This window comes from Panthera tigris, chromosome A3 (assembly GCF_018350195.1).
Source record: "Panthera tigris isolate Pti1 chromosome A3, P.tigris_Pti1_mat1.1, whole genome shotgun sequence".
Classification (NCBI taxonomy): Eukaryota; Metazoa; Chordata; class Mammalia; order Carnivora; family Felidae; genus Panthera; species Panthera tigris.
This window is the reverse complement of record NC_056662.1, coordinates 5,969,038-5,977,268: the sequence shown is the minus strand read 5'-3', so window position 1 is coordinate 5,977,268 and position 8,231 is coordinate 5,969,038. Positions and strand designations below refer to the sequence as shown.

The 8,231-nt window shown below is 52.4% G+C and overlaps 1 long non-coding RNA gene across 1 annotated transcript; it reads left to right on the top strand.

Moving 5' to 3' along the window:
* The first annotated feature begins 5,126 nt into the window (after positions 1–5,126).
* LOC122236936 lies at positions 5,127–7,838 on the top strand. The gene is made up of 3 exons (XR_006215112.1): positions 5,127–5,297; positions 6,546–6,896; positions 7,766–7,838. It is a non-coding gene; the product is annotated as an uncharacterized LOC122236936 (long non-coding RNA).
* Positions 7,839–8,231: the final 393 nt, after the last annotated feature.

Here is an 8,231-nt window from a genome sequence, read left to right as displayed (position 1 = left end):
ACAACCCACATGGCTCCAGATATTGATAAATGCTCCCTGGGAAGGAGGAGGAGGAGGGAGAGGAGGGGGAGGAGGAGGGGGGCACGGAGGAGGAGGAAAAGGAAGAGGGGGAGGAGGAGGGGGAGAGGGGGAAGGGAGGGGGAGGGGAGGAGGAGGAAGATGAAGAGGGGGAGGACGGGGGGAAGGAGCAAAATCTCCCTGGCTGGGAACCCCTGGTCTACACCACACCCAGAAGACAATGAGAGAGAGCCCCTCACCCCAAAATGCTCCCTCCCCCTGTTCCGGGTACCACGGAGGCAGACTTTTTGAATGCGGGAGGCACACCTTTGCCCCACCCCGGCGTCCAGCACTGTGCTTTAGAGAGCAGGTACTCTAATAAACTTGAAAAAAAAAAAAAGAATAGAAAACCAATGTTTGTATTTTTTTTTAATTTTTTTTAACGTTTATTTATTTTTGACACAGAGAGAGACAGAGCATGAACGGGGGAGGGTCAGAGAGAGGGAGACACAGAATCCAAAACAGGCTCCAGGCTCTGAGCCGTCAGCACAGAGCCCGACGCGGGGCTCGAACCCACGGACCGCGAGATCGTGACCTGAGCCAAAGTCGGATGCTTAACCGACCGAGCCACCCAGGCGCCCCCCAATGTTTGTATTTTAACACACCAGCAGGAGCGATGGAACTGTGACGGATGGGAGTGGAGTCGCGGAATGATCTCTGAGTTTCTTGGAGCTGCTGTAACAAAGGACTGAGTGGCTCTGGCGACAGGCGTCTGTTGTCTCCCGGCTCTGGGGGCTGCCGAGTCCGAGATCAAGTGCCGGCAGGGCCGGGCTCGGCCATGAAGGAGCTAGGGAAGGAGTGGCTCCAGGCCTCCCTCCCAGCTTCCCGCCGTTCCTTGCTTGTGGCGACATCACTCCTGCCTTCACCAGGCGTCCTCCTGTGTCCAACTCCCCCCTTTCTAGAAGGACACCAGTCCCACTGGATGAGGCTTCCACCGTCCGCGGCCGTGACGGCCGCTTCACGGAACGAATTACATCCGCAACAACCCTATTTCCAAAGGAGGTCCCATCTGGGGGGCTGACGTTAGGATTTCAACAGGTGAATTTGGGGAGGGACCTCAGCTCAACCCAGGACAGATGTCTGGTGCTGGAGGCCATGAACACGTGAGCTACGTGGGCACACGGCACTGGCCGCCCCTGGCCTCTCATTTCGCCCCCAAGACCCCCCATGTCTGGAACTATGATTTCCATTGACCAAGGACTCACTGAGCTGAGTCAACGGGGGCTCAGAGGGGAGGAACTGCTTGTTCAGGGGTTGTACGTTACTGAAGGGCGTGCTGTGCCTCAGTTTCCCCATCTGTAAAGGGAAGACGACAGTTGTACCCAGAATACTTGCAGGGCCGTTTATGGGACTGAGCGGACGAAGATCTGCCGCTCCCTTAGGTCTCAATCTGGTCCGAGGTAGTCCCTCGTTACATGACAAATACATGTATGTCCCCGAGCAAAGGGTCGATCTGAGAAGGTCACAGTAGTGGTAACGGCCGGGCGGCAGCCTGGAGGCTCACAGACCCGATGGGATCAGCCGGTGCATTTGGTTTGGCCCCTGGTGGCGTCCTGACATTTAAGAACTAGAAGGCTTCACACAAGAATGTAAATTCCTGGGTTTGTTTGAGAACTTGGGAGATCTGGCCTGTCCCCGGTCCCTGCCCAGTCCCTGCCCAGTTCCTGCCCCAGTCCCCAGGCTGCATCTGAGCGCGCGGCCCTGCTGGGTGCTAACCAGTAAGGGGGTTTGTGCAGCCCTTCCCGCCTCTTAGAAAATACCCGGGGCCCCTGGATCCCCAAGCCCTCTGGGGTCTCTGGGCTGGGAAACAGTGGCTGGGTTCAGAAGGGCCACCCCTTGCCGGCCCCGACCCTGGGCGGTCACGGGGGAGCCCGGCTCACCCATCGGCCCCAGGTACACCCCCCACGCCCCCTGGGAGACCCAGGGGTGGTTCCAACAGCCGCAAGCTGTCTTTTTCCTTTGGAGTTTTCCCAGGCTCTCTTGGCTCTCCGTTTACATTTGCTTGATTTTATCTCATCACGACAGCAACATGTGCAAAAGCGTTGGGAGAATTGAAACCAAATGTGCACGGAGCGCAGTCAGCGGTGAGGGTCCCGCCTCCCTGGCGAAGGCAGAAGTGCCTCCCGGTCGTCATCCACGGTGGCCCAGGCCGGGTGCGGCCCTGGCTACCCCTGGCGGCAGCGGGAACCGGAATCTGGGCATTTTCGAGCTCCGGGGATGCTTCGAGAGAGAGCACCATAGCCTCTGCATGTTTGAAAGGGGGCAACCAAGACCCAGAGGGAGGAGGACACTTGTCACCTGTCCCTCAAGGTGGCGGAGGAAAGAACCTGATGTGATTTGATCACTTTCTATAGACTTTGTTCCTGCTTTACATGGGATCTCGGGCGGTCTTTCAGGAAAACTTCTTTGAGTCCACGTTTGCTTTGAGGTCAGACGTGCCTGTGTCAGAATTCCAGGTCTGCCTGTGGAAGGTCCCGGAAGGAGTCTCTTAACCATCCCGAACACTGGTTTCTCCGGCTCAAACACAGGAGAAACAAAAGCACCTGAATCTGGCTGCAAGCCACAGAGCTGGGTCCCTCCCACAGGAACTTGTCACCATCCTGCAAGTATTTATTGAGCACCTACGACATTGTCCTAGACCCTGAGGATGCAGGCACTGTCCTCCAGTCATGCCATCAAGGTGTTGAGTGCCTACGTGGGCAAAGCACTTAGGTGGCCGTGGAGGAAGCCGGGATGGGCTGGGGGAGTCCGGGCAGGGCAGGCAAGCTCTTGGACTAAGCTAACACTCCTCAAGGAGGGGTGCCTTTGCTCCCCAGGCCCCTGGTCTGCTCCCCTCCCCAACCCCCCCGCCAAGGGACATTTGGCAATATCTGAAGACATTGGCGGTTGCCAGATTGTGGGGGAGGGCACTGCACGTGCCTTCTAGAAGGCAGGGAAGTGTTAAATATCTCGCAATGCCCAGGACAGCCCCCACCACAGAGAAGTATCCTGCCCAAAGGTCCCCCTAGTGCTGGAGGTGGGAAATCTGGGCCAGGGAAGTGGCAGTAAGGATGTACACAAGAGGACAGCCTGGAAAGGTAACTACCAGTGGAAGTGAATGGCACCCGGGCTATGGGGGGGGAGGGGCGGGCTCTCTGGGTTTGACTTGTACTGTGACATGTTCACTTGGCTTGCTTGTTTCTTCTCTGTCCGCACTTGCCTTTCTTGCCGGAGAACACCAGCTACAGGAGCATCGGAGCCAAGCCCCAAGACCCTCGGTCTGTCCTCTCACCGCTATGAGCCACTTGGCTCCCGGGGACAGTTCGGGGCCGGAGGGGAATGGGTAACAGCAAATGCTTTCAAAGAGTCCAACTCTGGTCCTGTTTTCCGGGCTACAAAAAAAATGGGGAAGCAGCGGGCAGTTGAGAGCTTATTCAATAACCTCCTGATCTTTCCGTTTCCATGAAAGGGTGCTTGTGTCTCTCTGGAGATGAATGTGGGTGCCTTTGCTCAGGGAAAGGGGGGAAAAATGTCCTGAAACTGTATTCCTGGAAACTTTCTTGTTAATTCCCCAAAAGACGTGAACCCAAGCAACCACTAAATACCCAACCCAGAAGTAAGAAAACTCAGTTAGTGGCTTTTAGGAAAATAAAAATAAATGAGAAAAACCCCAAACAGGAAATACACCCATTCAGTGGAGCATTTCGGTAGATGGGATCTTGGTCTGGAAGCAGAAAGCGAGACTTGGCCCCTGCCTCGTGGTTACTTAGGATATCCACATCCAGACAAACAGCTACGTTCGTAAGTGTTTACTCAGTACCATAGAGTCCTGGGGCCCAGGCGGAAAACTAGTGGTACAGGCCAGAGTGACCGGTCCTGTCCTCATGGGTCATTTATCCCTCTGTCATTTGATGGGTGCTGCACTCTTATTCCCTCACTTATGACTTTCTGGAATTCTCTTGCTCACTCATCGGCTCGCGTGAGTCTCTTATGCTTCCTTCCGCGTGGAAGACAGATTCCAAGATGGCACCCAATGGCCCCCACCTCCTGGTACTCACGTCTTGTGTGAGCGCCTCCTTGTGAGTGTGGGCTGGCCTGGCGACACACGTCAGACCCACCGCAAAGGTGATGGGATGTCGCTTCTGAGATCAGGTTACAAAAATTGTGACCACAGACTCTCTCCATGGCCCTCTCACCTTGTGGACCTTGGGAAAGCCAGCTGCCACGATGGGCCAGTGAGGGCGCTTTCCAGCCAACACCCAGAAGGCATCTGATGAGCTCAGCCCAACAACCCACGAGGGACTGAATCCTGTCAACAAACACTGCGTGAGCCTTGAGGTGGATCCTTCCCCAGCAGAGTGTTCAGATGAGATTTCATCCCTGGCTGACATCTTCATTTGTGCCTTCTAAGGAAACTGCCCCTTCCTGTGCGGCAGTCCCATCTACCGGAGGGCATTCACCGCCTGACTCAACCTTCACTTCCTTAGTGGAGCCCTCCTCAAGTGCCCCACCTGGGTCAAATCCCCCTCTTAGGGGACTGCACCCACTTCTTGCCTATCACACACCATCAGTGCATTTACAGTGTTGTTGCCCACGTGGCTCATCAGAATTTATTCCCCACCAGGCGCGGCCTACCATGAGGAATGAGACAGGGTCAGTGTGTCCCCAACAATTAGCACAGAGTGAAATACATGATAGATACTCGATACATTTTTTGCCGAAAGAATGAATGAATGAATGAATGAATCGATTGGAAACCAGGAGGGTAACACCACAGTTTCTGAGAACCAGGGAAATCCACAGAAGAGGAGCATGGGCACCGAATAAGCCTCTTGGCCTTCCCCACTCAACAACCTGGGTCCCATTCACCCACTGGACCCAAGTCCTGGCCCCACTTCACTGGTGGACGCCAGGAGCTGAAATTATTTTCTAGAAGAAGGCAGGAAGTTGATGTCATCCTACCAATAGGGAGGGATTCAGGCAACAAGCGTTCAGTTGCTACGGCAACGTTAAGTGTCAGAACACTGTAGGCTTCAGGAGTGGGGGGGGGCGGGGGAGTTGGGAATGGGGGGGCCAGCACTGGAGTTCAGACAGACACGGAGACATCGAGAGGGGATTGAAGGGTGTCAAAGAATGACCTTAAACGTGTTTCCCAAATCCCAAAGTACGAAATCTCACGGGATTGGGTTTGAGGGCAACTGTGTGGCTTTCAAGCAACAATCTTACAAAAACCAACCTTCAAGAAAGGCTCAAAATAGAAGGTAATACGTCCAGTCTGGGGAGGTAGTGGTGAGGCAGAAAAGAAACACGCAGATGAGATTTTTAAGTCCCTGATTCTACCTCTTATTATCAGTTTGACTCAGCCTCCAAAGCTCAGTTTCTTCTACGTTTGTAAAATGGGAGTAATTATAATACTTCCCCTCCTAGAGTAAAAGGGATGGGGTGGGGCAAAGGGCAGGGCCGGGAACAGCATGTGCAAAGGCCCTGTGGGGACTAGAGACGAGTTCTCTTGAGGAACTGCAGGGAGGTCAGGGAGCCAGGTGAGCGAGGAGGAGTTGTGAGGGGTTGGCGGGAGCTTGACTGTGAGGGGCATGTAGGGAATGGCTGTGGAGAATGTTGGAGGGCTGGTCTGTACCCTAAGAACACAGATCTCAAAGTATGGACCCAGGACAAGCATCTTGGGACTTGTTAGAAATGCAAATTCTGGGGGTGCCTGGGTGGCTCAGTCAGTTAAGCGGCCGACTTCAGCTCAGGTCATGATCTCGCGGTCTGTGAGTTCGAACCCCACGTCGGGCTCTGTGCTAACAGCTCAGAGCCTGGAGAGCCCGTTTCAGATTCTGTGTCTCCCTCTCTCTGACCCTCCCCCATTCATGCTCTGTCTCTCTCTGTCTCAAAAATAAATTAACATTACAAAAAAAATTAGAAAAAAAATGCAAATTCTGGGGGTCCCACCCGAGACTTACCGAATAGAAAAATGGCAGTGGGATCCACAGCCCTCCAGGGTATCTGATGCATACTCAGAGTTTGTAAACCATTGCTATGAGTGATGGGGAATGGCTAGTATTTTTTCTTAAGGCTGATTTATTTTGAGAAAGAGAGAGCTCACATGCACAGGTGGGGGATGGGCATGAGAGAGAGAGAGAGAGAGAGAGAGAGAGAGAGAGAGAGAAAGGATCCCAAGAAGGCTCCAGGCTGTGTGTCAGTACAGAGCCCGAAGCAGGGCTTGAACTCACAAACCGTGAAATCACGATGTGAGCTGAGATCAACAGTTGGACGCTTAACCAACCGAGCCATCCAGGTGCCCCGGAACTGGTTAGTATTTTAGGCAAGACCTTGACAGGGTCAAGATTCAGTTTTGGAGGTCCGTCTTCTAGAGATTTGAGGTTTGCTAGGCGTGTGTTACTTTTGCGCAAAACCAAGAATGATATACGGGCAAGGTTGCAGGGAAAATACGGGACAGGAGGCCAGTTAAATTTGAATTTCAGACAAAACAACAAATACTTTTTCAGTACAGGTCTGTATTGTGTTTCACCTGCCAGTCCTACCACGACCGCTGAATTCGGACCCCCTGGAGCCCGGGCTGGTTGGGTGATGACGAGGTTCCTTGGAATCTTCTGGAGGCTGGGAGTCACCTTCGAGATGTGCCCATTGATAAGATTACTCAGTGTACCATCACTTCCAGGGGAATGGCCTCAGCCTCGACGAAGTGACTCATACTGAATGGATCAGTTTCAGAAGAAGAAGAAACAGAAAAATCTCCGACCGGTTGTTTATTACCGGGCTGTGTTTCAGACAGCAACCGTGTTGCAATCACTTGATTTATAGCTTTCTTGCTCGGCCAACCCCGGCCGGGAGAAGAGGTATGTTCTATCCCCTTCTCCTGCTGAGCCCTTCTCACCTGCCGGGGGCACCCCCCTTGCCTCCTGGCATCAGAGTTTTTACCTGGTTTCCAGCTAAATGCCTCCCGGGGGCTCTCGCTCAGCCCAGGGCTCTGCTATCACCTGCCAGATTCCGTAAAGGTTTCGAAGATCATAGACCGACATCCGAATATTGGCTCCATCACTTCCTGGCCGGGGGAGTGTATACCGGTTCCTTTATTCCTCTGAGCCTCAGTTTCCCATTCTATAAAATGGGGATAAGAAGAATGTCCCTTCATCAGAATGTTGCCATGAGATACGACTAAGGACGTGCCGGTCGTGTGCATCTTCGGTACAGGAGCACGTCAGGGGCCTGGAGGTGGCTTTTTGTGGGAGGTAGGCCACAGCCAAGCACCCAGGTGAAGACCAGTGAGGCGAAAAAAAAAAAAAAAAAGAGGTTAGAGAGGGAGGGGCCAAAGCATAAGAGACTCTTAAAAACTGAGAACAAACTGAGGGTTGATGGGGGGTGGGAGGGAGGGGTGGGTGGGTGAGGGGCGTCGAGGAGGGCACCTGTTGGGATGAGCACTGGGTGTTGTATGGAAACCAATTTGACAATAAATTGCATATTAAAAAAAAAAATCCAGACAGGAAAATGGACTTTGGGAAGAGGTTAGCAGAATGCTAGGACACCTTGAGAATTATTGCAGCTCGTTCTGGTTTCAGACTATAGCAGGGGGAGGTGGGAAAAGGGGAACTTCTTTAGCAAGAAACAAACAAACTCTTGTTTTTGTGCTTTTGAAGATCTGAGAAGGTTAATCTTTTCTTCTAGTTGGCGTTTCGTTCTGTGCACTTTGTATCTTAATATCTTTCAGGAGCTCGGGGTTATGACCATGGCCGTGGCGCCAGAATCAATCCATGGATGCCTGCCATTCCCCCCCGCCCCTGCTAATTTCTTCCTTCTCTGAAGTTGTGTTGCTTTTATGTTACTTCATTTCACGTAAATTCCCTTCTTTCCCCAGAAAATAAAATGAATACTACATCTACCCTTTGTAAGAATAGTATGTTCCTGTTGGAAATTCAGGGCAATAAAAAGAGAAAGGAGAAGAGAGATCCCGACCACTCAAAGAGACCCTCCCTCTTTTAAAATAGCATTTTCGTTCCCTGATTATTATCTGAGGTTAAATGTCCTTAAAGTAGAAAATTTGGAAAATAAGCAGAAAGTGTGGAAAATAAAGGGATAAAACAGAGAATAAAAATCCCACTCCCCAGAGAGTTGCTAGTCACGTTTCAGGATATTTCCTTATATCCTCTCATACATCCTTGCACGTGCACACACAT